This window comes from Macaca mulatta, chromosome 20 (genome assembly GCF_049350105.2).
Source record: "Macaca mulatta isolate MMU2019108-1 chromosome 20, T2T-MMU8v2.0, whole genome shotgun sequence".
Classification (NCBI taxonomy): Eukaryota; Metazoa; Chordata; class Mammalia; order Primates; family Cercopithecidae; genus Macaca; species Macaca mulatta.
In genome coordinates, this window is record NC_133425.1 from 52,110,025 (window position 1) to 52,124,521 (window position 14,497).

Genomic DNA, 14,497 nt, shown 5'->3' on the forward strand with positions numbered 1-14,497 from the left:
CTGATCCTGGAAGCTCCCTCTCCCCAGGATATTCTCCCATCCTCTCCTCCCCGCTGGCTAACTCCAGCTCAGTGTTCAGATTTCAACTGTAGCATCACTTACCCAGGACTGGGGGGTGTTAAGCCCTTAAAAGGGTTATTTGCTTCTGTGGCTTCTAGGGCCCCTACAAGTTCCACTTTGTAACGCACACTACACGTGGAATTTTTTTTTTTTGAGACAGAGTCTCGCTGTGTTGGCCAGGCTGGAGTGCAGTGGCTCAATCGCAGTTCACTGCAACCTCTGCCTCCCAGGTTCAAGAGATTCTCATGCCTCAGCCTCCCAAGTAGTTGAGATTACAGGCACATGCCACCATGCCTGGCTAATTTTGTTTGTTTGTTTGTTTTTGTATTTTTAGTAGAGACAGGGTTTCATCAAGTTGGCCAGGCTGGTCTCGAGCTCCTGACCTCATGTGATCCACCCACCTTGGGCTCCCAAAGTGCTGGGATTACAAATGTGAGCCGCCGCACCTGGTCATGCAAGTGGAATTTCTGATTCCCTATTTTCCTTGCTGGGTTTGCAAGCTCCGTGGGGATGTATTTCTACCTGGTACCATGGCTGGCACAGAGAAGGGACTCACTGAGTACCTGGGTGAGAAAGAAAATGGGAACTAAAGGAAAAGATAGGGTAATAGGGGAGATGTGAATATACTGGGGTGCTCCCCAGGTTCCCACAGCAGAGCACAGCCACTTGTTCATATACCCTCTGGATCACGCCCCCTGGACATGGGATGAGATGAAGCATATGGTAACACTTTAAGGAACAAGCCTTTGAAATCCCCTTCTGAGCTTTACTGTGTACTTAGCTCTTTCTTCTGCCTTGGAAAGCTTCAAAGTCATTTCCAAGCCCTAATTACCCCACACACCACAGCCCCAGGCAGCCGCCAAACTTGGCCAAACTTGGCCTCAACCCTCCCAGTTGCAAATTAGAAAACTGAGCCCCAAAGTAAAAGCTTGCCTGGGGCCCAAAGAGAAAACCCACCTGAAATGTCCCTTGTTCCTCAGGAAACCACCTATGGAACAAGGGCTGAGGGCTGAGAATTCTTTGGGCCTCAGTTTCCTCACAGGAGTGTGAGACGTTCCCTGCTGTACAATTCCTTGATTCTCCCCTATGGATTTACCCAGTTCAGGAGCTGCAAGGAGGTAACACCCAGGCTGCCAAATGTGTTGTGAGGATCTCAATGTTGTTTTTTTCAATTGGAGATTTTGTATAAAACTATCTATTTAGAGGTTCTTTTGAAAAATCAATATATCTGGCAACACTGAACTCACTGTTTCCATCTCCATATGTATAAAACTGGCTGCAGTTGAGCAGTAGCTGCCTCTTTTCTACAGGTCATGTTTTCTCTGCTTTGCCACAGTCTCCACTGTTCCCTATTGTCTCTGACCTGGCTCACGTTACTCATTTGTGAAACCTGCTAAACCCTGTAGGCATTTGATTCACAGCTCTTGCAGTAAACGCTTTCCCCTTAGTCACTACTTCTAGCTATACTGGCGTTCTCTCAGTTTCTCAAAAAAGTCAAACTTTTTCCAGCCGCAGGGCCCTTGCGTATACTGTTCCCTCTGCCAGGAATGCTCTTTCCTCCACAAGTTGCAGCTGAAGGGTCACCTTCTTTGTCTGAATTGGATTTCCCTTCATGTATCTGTATTCTTCCATGTCACATATCACACTTTGTGATTACTCATGGGTGTGATGATTTGTCTGTCTTCTCTCTCCCCTATTAGAATATTAGAATTAGGAGGGCAAGGACTTGCTTAAAGGATTGCTACCTCTGAAGCATGCAATCTAGAGCTGGGTACATCTTAGGACCTTGGTAAATATTTGTGTAATAAATGCATGAATGAATACATGAGCGGGTCTCTGCCAGGCATCCGTTCCATGAGAAGTGGCCGCTAGGTGCAGTGGCTCACACCTATAATCCCAGCATTTTGGGAGGCCAAGGCGGGTGGATCACTCAAGGTCAGGAGTTTGAGACTACCCTGGCCAACATGGTGAAAAACAAACAAACAAACAAAAAAGACAGAAAGTTAGCTGGGCGTGGTGGCATGCCTGTAATCCCAGCTACTTGGGAGGCTGAGGCAGAATTGCTTGAACCTGGGAGGCGGAGGATGCAGTGAGTCAAGATTGCGCCACTGCACTCCAGCCTGACACAGCACTCCAGCAACAGAGCGAGACTCCGTCTCAAACAAACAAACAAACAACAACAACAAAAAAGAAGTGTCCAATCATCCCATCTTCCTGCTTCCTGTGGGGTTGGTAAAAAGATGTCACTCTCTGGCCTCCCTATGTCCTCGGGCCCGTGTCAGCAGGTACATGTGTTCTACTTCTCCAGAAGCCCTAGGATGAAAGGTGGGTGAAGACACTTTAGGAGCATTTGCATTCAAACCTGGGTGTATTTGTCAGGCAACTACAGATGCCTACAGAGATCAAAGGGATGATGAGATGACAGAGCTAGGAAATGAGGCCTTTTCTCCACGTGGAGAAAAGGAGGCTTGGCTTGAATTAGATCTATAAAGTCCCAAAGTGGATGCAGAGGGATGGATGCTTCAACGATTAGAAGGATTCGAGGTCTCCCTTGAAGTTTAAAAGAGTTCAAGGCAAAGAAGCATCTCCTCCAACGGCCTTGACTCAGAAGGATCTTACGGAGTGTTCTGCTCCTGAAGTGCCACCCCCCAGAAGGAACAGCTCCTTGTCATGGTTTAAAAGTTGTCCATGTTTAAAAATTGCAATATCACCTCACCCCCCACCGCCTCCCTGCCACACACACAGTCCTGATTTTCAATTTCTCTATAAAACCAGAAGAGCTAAGCCGGGCATGGTGGTTCACAACGGTAATCGCAGCACTCTGGGAGGCCGAAGTGGGCAGATCATTTGAGGTCAGGAGTTCAAGACCACCCTGGGCAACATGGTGAAACCCCATCTCTACTAAAAATACAAAAATTAGCCGGGTGTGGTGGCGCCCACCTGTAATCCCAGCTATTCTGGAGGCTGAGGCAGGAGAATCACTTGAACCCCAGAGATGAAGCTTGCAGTGAGCCGAGATTACACCACCTGTACTCCTTCTTGGGAGACAGAGTGAGACTCCATCCCTGCCCCAATTCCCCCCACCAAAAAATCAGAAGAGCCAGCAAAATTTGACCCTTATTCCCAAATCCCAATATTCAACTGAAGCTCAGACAGTTTGCCATAGTCCCCACCCACCACCCCCTTTTACCTACAGTCAGCCTACTTCACTCCTATGTATTAACCACCTAGCCCCTGAATGCACTTAAGTTTGCTTTCTTTAATTCAAAGTTTCCCAGGAATTCATCAGCTCTGGATATTGTTGACTCTAAGGTGATTCCCAAATTGAGATGGGGCTGTTTGCTCCTGGCTGAGCTGGGAACTGAGGGGCCTAAGGTCTACACTTTCCCCAGCCCCCTGCCTCCCAACTGCTGACCTCTAGGTCCTGTAATTCTAGCACTGGGGCCAAGCACTTCAAAGCCAAACAAGATCTAAATTTAGTTGGCACACATCCTCTTTGGCCTCGACCTGTTTTCTTCTGCCAGGCAGAGCCTTCTGCACTCTGCTCACTTCCTATTAAAATTAACAAGCGTTGCAGGCAGGCATCAAAGGCCGGGTTGTGCCTTTAATATTCTAGGCAGGCCCAGGCTGTGATCACAGCCCCTCCCGCTTCCTCCCTTCCAACTGAACTGGGGAAAGTGGTTTGGCTGGGAGTGCCAGAATCAGAACATTGGCCATCCTTGTCTGTTTGATATCTGCATGAAGGAAAATTCCAGGGCCAGTAGAACATCCCCACAGCAATTTTCTTCAAAGTGCCCTGCAAAAACTGGCCAATTATTCTTAAGAAGCACCCTTAAAGGGATATGTTATTATCCCTATTTTATTGGCAGAGAAACTGAGGACAAGTGGCTTGCCCAAGGCCACAGAGAGAGAGAAAAAGAGAGACAGAGAGAGAGAATCAAAGCAGTGACAGCATATATCTGTGTCCACCCCAGGCTCCCTCAGACCTGTATCTGGCCCAGGAATTCTAGCACACCCAGGCCTTCATGCCCAGCCAGGGTTGTCGTGGCCACCCTGTCTCATTCTCAGGCTGGGCTCCCCAGATCCAATCTGTGTGAGGACATTAGGTCAGTAACCCACAGGCACTACTGATGGGGGCAACAAGCTCTGTCATCAGCCCCTTTACAACACAAGAAATGAATGCTGCGGCTAATTATTCTCCTTCTATAAATGCTCAAACTGTTGCCTTTGTTTTTTCTACTTAACATTAATTGGAGGTTATCTGATTTATTTTTATTTTATTTTATTTTTTTTGAGACTGAGTCTTAACTCTGTCACCCAGGCTGGAGTGCAGTGGCACTATCTTGGCTCACTGCAACCTCCACCTTCCAGGTCAAGTGATTCTCCTGCCTCAGCCTCCTGAGTAGCTGAGATTACAGGCACACACCACCATGCCCAGCTAATTTTTTGTATTTTTAGTAGAGATGGGGTTTCACCATGTTGGCCAGGCTGGTCTTGAACTCCTGACCTCAGGTGATTTGCCCATCTCAGCCTCCCAAAGTGCTGGGATTACTCCCAAGCACCTCCCAAAGTGCTGGGATTGCTCCCAAAGGCATGCACCTGGCCTGATATATATATGATTATATACAATATTTTAATATTTTATATACATAAAATATATATATTTTTAAGAAAGGGTCTCACTCTGATACCCACTGAACTGCAATGGCATGATCATGGCTCACTGCAGCCTCGACCTCCTGGGCTCAGGTGGACCTCCTGCCTCAACCTTCCAAGTAGCTGGGACCACAGGTGCACACCATAATGCCTGGCTAATTTTTTAAACTTATTTGTGGAGATGGGGGTCTTGCTATGTTGCCCAGGCTGGTCTTGGACTCCTGGGCTCGAGCTATCCTCTGGCCTCAGCTACCCGGAATGTTGGGATTATAGGCGCGAGCCACCTCACCCAGCCAATGATCTTATTATTTTCAGAGGACTATATATTCATACTGGAGAAATCAACACACAATCAGTGTACAATGGTCTGGGTTTGTAGTGAAATCCCTGCTAGGTGGGTAAGGACTCTCTGGTTTGAGCCTTGGTCCCGCTACCTGAGGGCTGTTCAAACAGAAGCTCACAGATCCCAGGGATTTCAGAACAGGAGGAAACGGTGGAAATCTGGAAACCCGCTCTGTGTCGAGCACCCTGCGAGGGCTGCAGGGCCTGAGCTGCTGAATTCACACCCATGTCTTTGGAGGAAAAGCATGAGCAACAAGTGCCTAGGACAATGAACAATCAGTGAGGTTTCTCCCAAGAGTGTCTATGATCCCAATGCCTTCTATACAAACTAGTTTTGGGGAACATTGGCTTGGGGAAGGGGTTGCCCCTCTGGAAATCTTAGGAACAGGCATCCTCCAAAAGGTTGTCTCCTTACTCCAGGAACAGAGCTGGGAGGGGCCTGAGTAGTCTTCCAGGTGTGAACACCTCATTCTTTCAAGGAAATGGAGGCCCGGGCAGGGAAGTGAATTCGTGAGTGAGTGATGCCAGTGGGTGAGTCTGGAGGATTCAGATGCTCTGAGTCCCAGGCTGGTGTTCTTGCACTAGGAGAGAGAAAAGAGACAGGAGACAAATGAGAGGTGAGAGGGTAAAGGAAGAATGAGAGAAAAGGAGGAGGAGAGAAAAGGGAGAAGAAGGAAAAGAAGAGATGAGGCCAGACGCAGTGGCTCACACATGTAATTCAAGCACTTTGGGAGGCTGAGGCAGGCAGATCACCTGAAGTCAGGAGTTCGAGACCAGCCTGGCCAACATGGTGAAACTCCATCTCTACTAAAAATACAAAGTTAGCTGGGTATGGTGGCAGGTGCCTGTAATCCCAGCTACTTGGGAGGCTGAGGCAGGAGAATCGCTTGAACCCAGGAGGTGGAGGTTGCAGTGAGCCAAGATGGCACCATTGCACTCCAGCCTGGGCAACAAGAGCAAAACTCAGTCTCAAGAAAACAAAAAACAAACAAACAAACAAAAAAACGGAGCACGAGAGAAGAGATAGGCTCTTTTTAAGGTGCACTGGGGCGCCTTAGTTAATTTCACATCTGAGCATATGGTTCTGTGATGCCCGCCAACGACTTCTTTTCTGGGTGTCTGAACTCTTCAATGACATCATAAAACCTTCTTTGTACCACAGGTTGAACCACATGGCACTTTGTGGGGTCCTCGCGATTGCTTCATCCAAGAAGTTGGTTCTGCAAATGGCCACACTCCATAGCCGCCTAAGAGGTTTCAAAGGCACCTGGAGTTTCCTCCCCAATTTGCCAGCCCACTCAGCTGAGTCGCATTGGGGTGGAATGATAGGCAAGGCACTTCCCCTGTGGGCCTCAGGCTCCCAATCTGCAAATGGGGTTTAGACTAAGAGAAAGTTTGGACCATGTTCCTGCTCTTAGAGCTCTGGCATATCTAGAATTTTGTCAATTCCAAGTTACTCTGCTTCTCTCCTTCTTCTTCAAGTATTTGTGAGAGGCATTACAGACCAAGTCCAGAACTCCTTGCTATGAATTAATTACAACTGGAAGAAAAAGGTTCTAAATGAACAGGGGATAAAGTGCCAGGAACCTAACACAGACCTTGCTCAAGTCGGTAAGACCATCCCCCATGGGGTTAGCAACCGCTTTTGGTGGACGTGAAGGCCGAGGGTGCTGATCCCGGCTGCCACCTCCCTCCACTCCCCAGCTACTTTGGGCGACCTCCCTGGGGACATACCAGTATGTTCATCATCTTCATCTTCCAAGGGCATTTTTGAGCCTCCTAAACTGGAAAGTTATTAAAAATCAGAAGCGTGGAGAGACAGAAACACCCAGTGTGTCTGAGAAAATGATATAAATTGGGATTGGTGTGTGCTGTGTCCGGCCAAGCAATCATGGGGTGCAGCATGTTAGAAACAACACTGGACCACAGAGAGGAGGTCCACATGGCCAGAGAATTTACGATAGCGTGCTTTGCCTCAGTAGTAATTAGGGAAATGTAAATCCACAACCAAGGAAGTGACATTTCATATCTGTTGTATCTGTCTCAACCAGAAGGCTAACCCAAAGCCTAGCACACTGTTTAACTGGCAAAAATTAGAATCCAGGCATGGTGGCTCACACCTGTAATCCCAGCACTTTGGGAGGCTGAAGTGGGAGGATCACTTGAGCCCAGGAGTTTGAGCCCAACCAGGCCAACATAGTGAGACCCCCATCTCTCCAAAAAAAAAAAAAAAAAGAAAAAAGAAAGAAAAGAAACGATTAGAAAGTCTGATAATACCAAGTGTTGACAAGGATGTAGAGAAATGGATACTTGAGTACTTTGCTTGTGGGAGTGTCAACCTCTACAGTGAGTGATTTGGGAATATCTAGTAAAGTAGAATAAGCACATTCCCTTCAAACCAGCAAGTCCACTCCTAGGCATGCCCCCTAGAGAAACTGATGGATTTCAAATAAGGAAATATGTCTATGTGGACATTCATTGCAAGAGTGTTCATCATAATGAAAAGGTGGAAATGTCTGTATGCCCATCAACAGGGAAAAGGAGAAACTGTGAAATAGTTCTATAGTAGAATACCATAAAGCAGTTAAAATCGTAGGTCAATTTTGAAATTTCACACTATCATAAGATCTCTGGCCACGCGGGGCCCCTCTCTGTGGTCCAGTGTTCTTTCTAACATGCTGATGCTGCAGCCTGTGATTGCTCGGTGGGACATAGCACTCACCAGTCCCACTTTGGGACCAGTTTATATCATTTTCTCAGACACACGGGATGTCTCTGTCTTTCCACACTTCTGATTTTTAATAACTTCCCAGTTTAGGAACAAAAAAGACAAAAAAAGATAATAAGCTACATGGCGAATGATGCCATTTTATACAAGGTTTATAAACCTGTAACACAAGACTATGTAATTTTTATAGACACATACATATGCAGTAAAAGCAGAAAACTATGCGTGGTCTGGAGACAGTATAGGTCACAAAAAATGAAAGAAAACTATGTGGACATGATAAACACATAATTTGTAAAATTGGTTCCTTGGTTTGGTGGTGGAGTAAGAACGAGATCAGGGAAGATTACACAGGGAGTTTCCACAGTCTTTGACTTTTTTCATCTCTTTAAAAAATTGAAATGAATAGAACTTAATGTTAGTATTTGATAATGTGAGAAGGTTTCTTTTTTTTTTAAATTTATTTATTATTATTATACTTTAAGTTGTAGGGTACATGTGCATAACGTGCAGGTTTGTTACATATGTATACTTGTGCCCTGTTGGTGTGCTGCACCCATCAACTCATCATTTACATCAGGTATAACTCCCAATGCAATCCCTCCCCCCTCCCCCCTCCCCATGATAGGCCCCTGTGTGTGATGTTCCCCTTCCTGAGTCCAAGTGATCTCATTGTTCAGTTCCCACCTATGAGTGAGAACATGCAGTGTTTGGTTTTCTGTTCTTGTGATAGTTTGCTAAGAATGATGGTTTCCAGCTGCATCCATGTCCCTACAAAGGACACAAACTCATCCTTTTTGATGGCTGCATAGTATTCCATGGTGTATATGTGCCACATTTTCTTAATCCAATCTGTCACTGATGGACATTTGGGTTGATTCCAAGTCTTTGCTATTGTGAATAGTGCTGCAATAAACATACGTGTGCATGTGTCTTTATAGCAGCATAATTTATAATCCTTTGGGTATATACCCAGTAATGGGATGGCTGGGTCATATGGTACATCTAGTTCTAGATCCTTGAGGAATCGCCATACTGTTTTCCATAATGGGTGAACTAGTTTACAATCCCACCAACAGTGTAAAAGTGTTCCTATTTCTCCACATCCTCTCCAGCACCTGTTGTTTCCTGACTTTTTAATGATCGCCATTCTAACTGGTGTGAGATGGTATCTCATTGTGGTTTTGATTTGCATTTCTCTGATGGCCAGTGATGATGAGCATTTTTTAATGTGTCTGTTGGCTGTATGAATGTCTTCTTTTGAGAAATGTCTGTTCATATCCTTTGCCCACTTTTTGATGGGGTTGTTTGTTTTTTTCTTGTAAATTTGTTTGAGTTCTTTGTAGGTTCTGGATATTAGCCCTTTGTCAGATGAGTAGATTGCAAAAGTTTTCTCCCATTCTGTAGGTTGCCTGTTCACTCTGATGGTAGTTTCTTTTGCTGTGCAGAAGCTCTTTAGTTTAATGAGATTCCATTTGTCAATTTTGGCTTTTGCTGCCATTGCTTTTGGTGTTTTAGACATGAAGTCTTTGCCCATGCCTATGTCCTGAATGGTACTACCTAGGTTTTCCTCTAGGATTTTTATGGTATTAGGTCTAACATTTAAGTCTCTAATCCATCTTGAATTAATTTTCGTGTAAGGAGTAAGGAAAGGATCCAGTTTCAGCTTTCTACTTATGGCTAGCCAATTTTCCCAGCACCATTTATTAAATAGGGAATCCTTTCCCCATTTCTTGTTTCTCTCAGGTTTGTCAAAGATCAGATGGCTGTAGATGTGTGGTATTATTTCTGAGGACTCTGTTCTGTTCCATTGGTCTATATCTCTGTTTTGGTACCAGTACCATGCTGTTTTGGTTACTGTAGCCTTGTAGTATAGTTTGAAGTCAGGTAGCGTGATGCCTCCAGCTTTGTTCTTTTGACTTAGGATTGTCTTGGAGATGCGGGCTCTTTTTTGGTTCCATATGAACTTTAAAGCAGTTTTTTCCAATTCTGTGAAGAAACTCATTGGTAGCTTGATGGGGATGGCATTGAATCTATAAATTACCTTGGGCAGTATGGCCATTTTCACGATATTGATTCTTCCTATCCATGAGCATGGTATGTTCTTCCATTTGTTTGTGTCCTCTTTTATTTCACTGAGCAGTGGTTTGTAGTTCTCCTTGAAGAGGTCCTTTACATCCCTTGTAAGTTGGATTCCTAAGTATTTTATTCTCTTTGAAGCAATTGTGAATGGAAGTTCCTTCATGATTTGGCTCTCTGTTTGTCTGTTACTGGTGTATAAGAATGCTTGTGATTTTTGCACATTAATTTTGTATCCTGAGACTTTGCTGAAGTTGCTTATCAGCTTAAGGAGATTTTGGGCTGAGACAATGGGGTTTTCTAAATATACAATCATGTCATCTGCAAACAGGGACAGTTTGACTTCTTCTTTTCCTAACTGAATACCCTTGATTTCTTTCTCTTGCCTAATTGCCCTAGCCAGAACTTCCAACACTATGTTGAATAGGAGTGGTGAGAGAGGGCATCCCTGTCTTGTGCCAGTTTTCAAAGGGAATTTTTCCAGTTTTTGCCCATTCAGTATGATATTGGCTGTGGGTTTGTCATAAATAGCTCTTATTATTTTGAGGTACGTTCCATCAATACCGAATTTATTGAGCGTTTTTAGCATGAAGGGCTGTTGAATTTTGTCAAAAGCCTTTTCTGCATCTATTGAGATAATCATGTGGTTCTTGTCTTTGGTTCTGTTTATATGCTGGATTATGTTTATTGATTTGCGAATGTTGAACCAGCCTTGCATCCCAGGGATGAAGCCCACTTGATCATGGTGGATAAGCTTTTTGATGTGTTGCTGAATCCGGTTTGCCAGTATTTTATTGAGGATTTTTGCATCGATGTTCATCAGAGATATTGGTCTAAAATTCTCTTTTTTTGTTGTGTCTCTGCCAGGCTTTGGTATCAAGATGATGTTGGCCTCATAAAATGAGTTAGGGAGGATTCCCTCTTTTTCTATTGATTGGAATAGTTTCAGAAGGAATGGTACCAACTCCTCCTTGTACCTCTGGTAGAATTCAGCTATGAATCCATCTGGTCCTGGACTTTTTTTGGTTGGTAGGCTATTAATTATTGCCTCAATTTCAGAGCCTGCTATTGGTCTATTCAGGGATTCAACTTCTTCCTGGTTTAGTCTTGGAAGAGTGTAAGTGTCCAGGAAATTATCCATTTCTTCTAGATTTTCCAGTTTATTTGCGTAGAGGTGTTTATAGTATTCTCTGATGGTAGTTTGTATTTCTGTGGGGTCGGTGGTGATATCCCCTTTATCATTTTTTATTGCCTCTATTTGATTCTTCTCTCTTTTCTTCTTTATTAGTCTTGCTAGTGGTCTGTCAATTTTGTTGATCTTTTCAAAAAACCAACTCCTGGATTCATTGATTTTTTGGAGAGTTTTTTCTGTCTCTATCTCCTTCAGTTCTGCTCTGATCTTAGTTATTTCTAGCCTTCTGCTAGCTTTCGAATGTGTTTGCTCTTGCTTCTCTAGTTCTTTTAATTGCGATGTTAGAGTGTCAATTTTAGATCTTTCCTGCTTTCTCTTGTGGGCATTTAGTGCTATAAATTTCCCTCTACACACTGCTTTAAATGTGTCCCAGAGATTCTGGTATGTTGTATCTTTGTTCTCATTGGTTTCAAAGAACATCTTTATTTCTGCCTTCATTTCGTTATGTACCCAGTAGTCATTCAGGAGCAGGTTGTTCACTTTCCATGTAGTTGAGCGGTTTTGATTGAGTTTCTTAGTCCTGAGTTCCAGTTTGATTGCACTGTGGTCTGAGAGACAGTTTGTTATAATTTCTGTTCTTGTACATTTGCTGAGGAGTGCTTTACTTCCAATTACGTGGTCGATTTTGGAGTAAGTACGATGTGGTGCTGAGAAGAATGTATATTCTGTTGATTTGGGGTGGAGAGTTCTATAGATGTCTATTAGGTCTGCTTGCTGCAGAGATGAGTTCAATTCCTGGATATCCTTGTTAACTTTCTGTCTCGTTGATCTGTCTAATGTTGACAGTGGAGTGTTGAAGTCTCCCATTATTATTGTATGGGAGTCTAAGTCTCTTTGTAAGTCTCTAAGGACTTGCTTTATGAATCTGGGTGCTCCTGTATTGGGTGCATATATATTTAGGATAGTTAGCTCTTCCTGTTGAATTGATCCCTTTACCATTATGTAATGGCCTTCTTTGTCTCTTTTGATCTTTGATGGTTTAAAGTCTGTTTTATCAGAGACTAGTATTGCAACCCCCGCTTTTTTTTGTTCTCCATTTGCTTGGTAAATCTTCCTCCATCCCTTTATTTTGAGCCTATGTATGTCTCTGTGTGTGAGATGGGTCTCCTGAATACAGCAGACTGATGGGTCTTGACTCTTTATCCAGTTTGCCAGTCTGTGTCTTTTAATTGGAGCATTTAGTCCATTTACATTTAAGGTTAAGATTGTTATGTGTGCACTTGATCCTGCCATTATGCTATTAACTGGTTATTTTGCTCGTTAGTTGATGCAGTTTCTTCCTAGCCTCGATGGTCTTTACATTTTGGCATGTTTTTGCAATGGCTGGTACCGGTTGTTCCTTTCCATGTTGAGTGCTTCCTTCAGGGTCTCTTGTAAGGCAGGCCTAGTGGTGACAAAATCTCTAAGCATTTGCTTATCTGTAAAGGATTTTATTTCTCCTTCACTTATGAAACTTAGTTTGGCTGGATATGAAATTCTGGGTTTAAAATTCTTTTCTTTAAGAATGTTGAATATTGGCCCCCACTCTCTTCTGGCTTGGAGAGTTTCTGCCGAGAGATCTGCTGTTAGTCTGATGGGCTTCCCTTTGTGGGTAACCCGACCTTTCTCTCTGGCTGCCCTTAAGATTTTTTCCTTCATTTCAACTTTGGTGAATCTGGCAATTATGTGTCTTGGAGTTGCTCTTCTCGAGGAGTATCTTTGTGGCGTTCTCTGTATTTCCTGGATTTGAATGTTGGCCTGCCCTACTAGGTTGGGGAAGTTCTCCTGGATGATATCCTGAAGAGTGTTTTCCAACTTGGTTCCATTTTCCCCCTCACTTTCAGGCACCCCAATCAGACGTAGATTTGGTCTTTTTACATAATCCCATACTTCTTGCAGGCTTTGTTCATTTCTTTTTCTTCTTTTTTCTTTTGGTTTCTCTTCTCACTTCATTTCATTCGTTTGATCCTCAATCGCTGATACTCTTTCTTCCAGTTGATCAAGTCGGTTACTGAAGCTTGTGCATTTGTCACGTATTTCTCGTGTCATGGTTTTCATCTCTTTCATTTCGTTTATGACCTTCTCTGCATTAATTACTCTAGCCATCAATTCTTCCACTTTTTTTTCAAGATTTTTAGTTTCTTTGCGCTGGGTACGTAATTCCTCCTTTAGCTCTGAGAAATTTGATGGACTGAAGCCTTCTTCTCTCATCTCGTCAAAGTCATTCTCCATCCAGCTTTGATCCGTTGCTGGCGATGAGCTGCGCTCCTTTGCCGGGGGAGATGCGCTCTTATTTTTTGAATTTCCAGCTTTTCTGCCCTGCTTTTTCCCCATCTTTGTGGTTTTATCTGCCTCTGGTCTTTGATGATGGTGATGTACTGATGGGGTTTTGGTGTAGGTGTCCTTCCTGTTTGATAGTTTTCCTTCTAACAGTCAGGACCCTCAGCTGTAGGTCTGTTGGAGATTGCTTGAGGTCCACTCCAGACCCTGTTTGCCTGGGTATCAGCAGCAGAGGCTGCAGAAGATAGAATATTTCTGAACAGCGAGTGTACCTGTCTGATTCTTGCTTTGGAAGCTTCCTCTCAGGGGTGTACTCCACCCTGTGAGGTGTGGGGTGTCAGACTGCCCCTAGTGGGGGATGTCTCCCAGTTAGGCTACTCAGGGGTCAGGGACCCACTTGAGCAGGGAGTCTGTCCCTTCTCAGATCTCAACCTCCGTGTTGGGAGATCCACTGCTCTCTTCAAAGCTGTCAGACAGAGTCGTTTGCGTCTGCAGAGGTTTCGGCTGCGTTTGTTATTGCCCTGTCCCCAGAGGTGGAGTCTACAGAGACAGGCAGGTTTCCTTGAGCTGCTGTGAGCTCCACCCAGTTCGAGCTTCCCAGCAGCTTTGTTTACCTACTTAAGCCTCAGCAATGGCGGGCGCCCCTCCCCCAGCCTCGCTGCTGCCTTGCCGGTAGATCACAGACTGCTGTGCTAGCAATGAGGGAGGCTCCGTGGGTGTGGGACCCTCCCGGCCAGGTGTGGGATATGATCTCCTGGTGTGCCTGTTTGCTTAAAGCGCAGTATTGGGGTGGGAGTTACCCGATTTTCCAGGTGTTGTGTGTCTCAGTTCCCCTGGCTAGGAAAAGGGATTCCCTTCCCCCTTGCGCTTCCCAGGTGAGGCAATGCCTCGCCCTGCTTCAGCTCTCGCTGGTCGGGCTGCAGCAGCTGACCAGCACCGATCGTCCGGCACTCCCCAGTGAGATGAACCCAGTACCTCAGTTGAAAATGCAGAAATCGGCCGGGCGCGGTGGCTCAAGCCTGTAATCCCAGCACTTTGGGAGGCCGAGATGGGCGGATCACGAGGTCAGGAGATCGAGAGACGATCCCGGCTAACACGGTGAAACCCCGTCTCTACTAAAAAATACAAAAAAATAGCCGGGCGAGGTGGCGGGCGCCTGTAGTCCCAGCTACTCGGGAGGC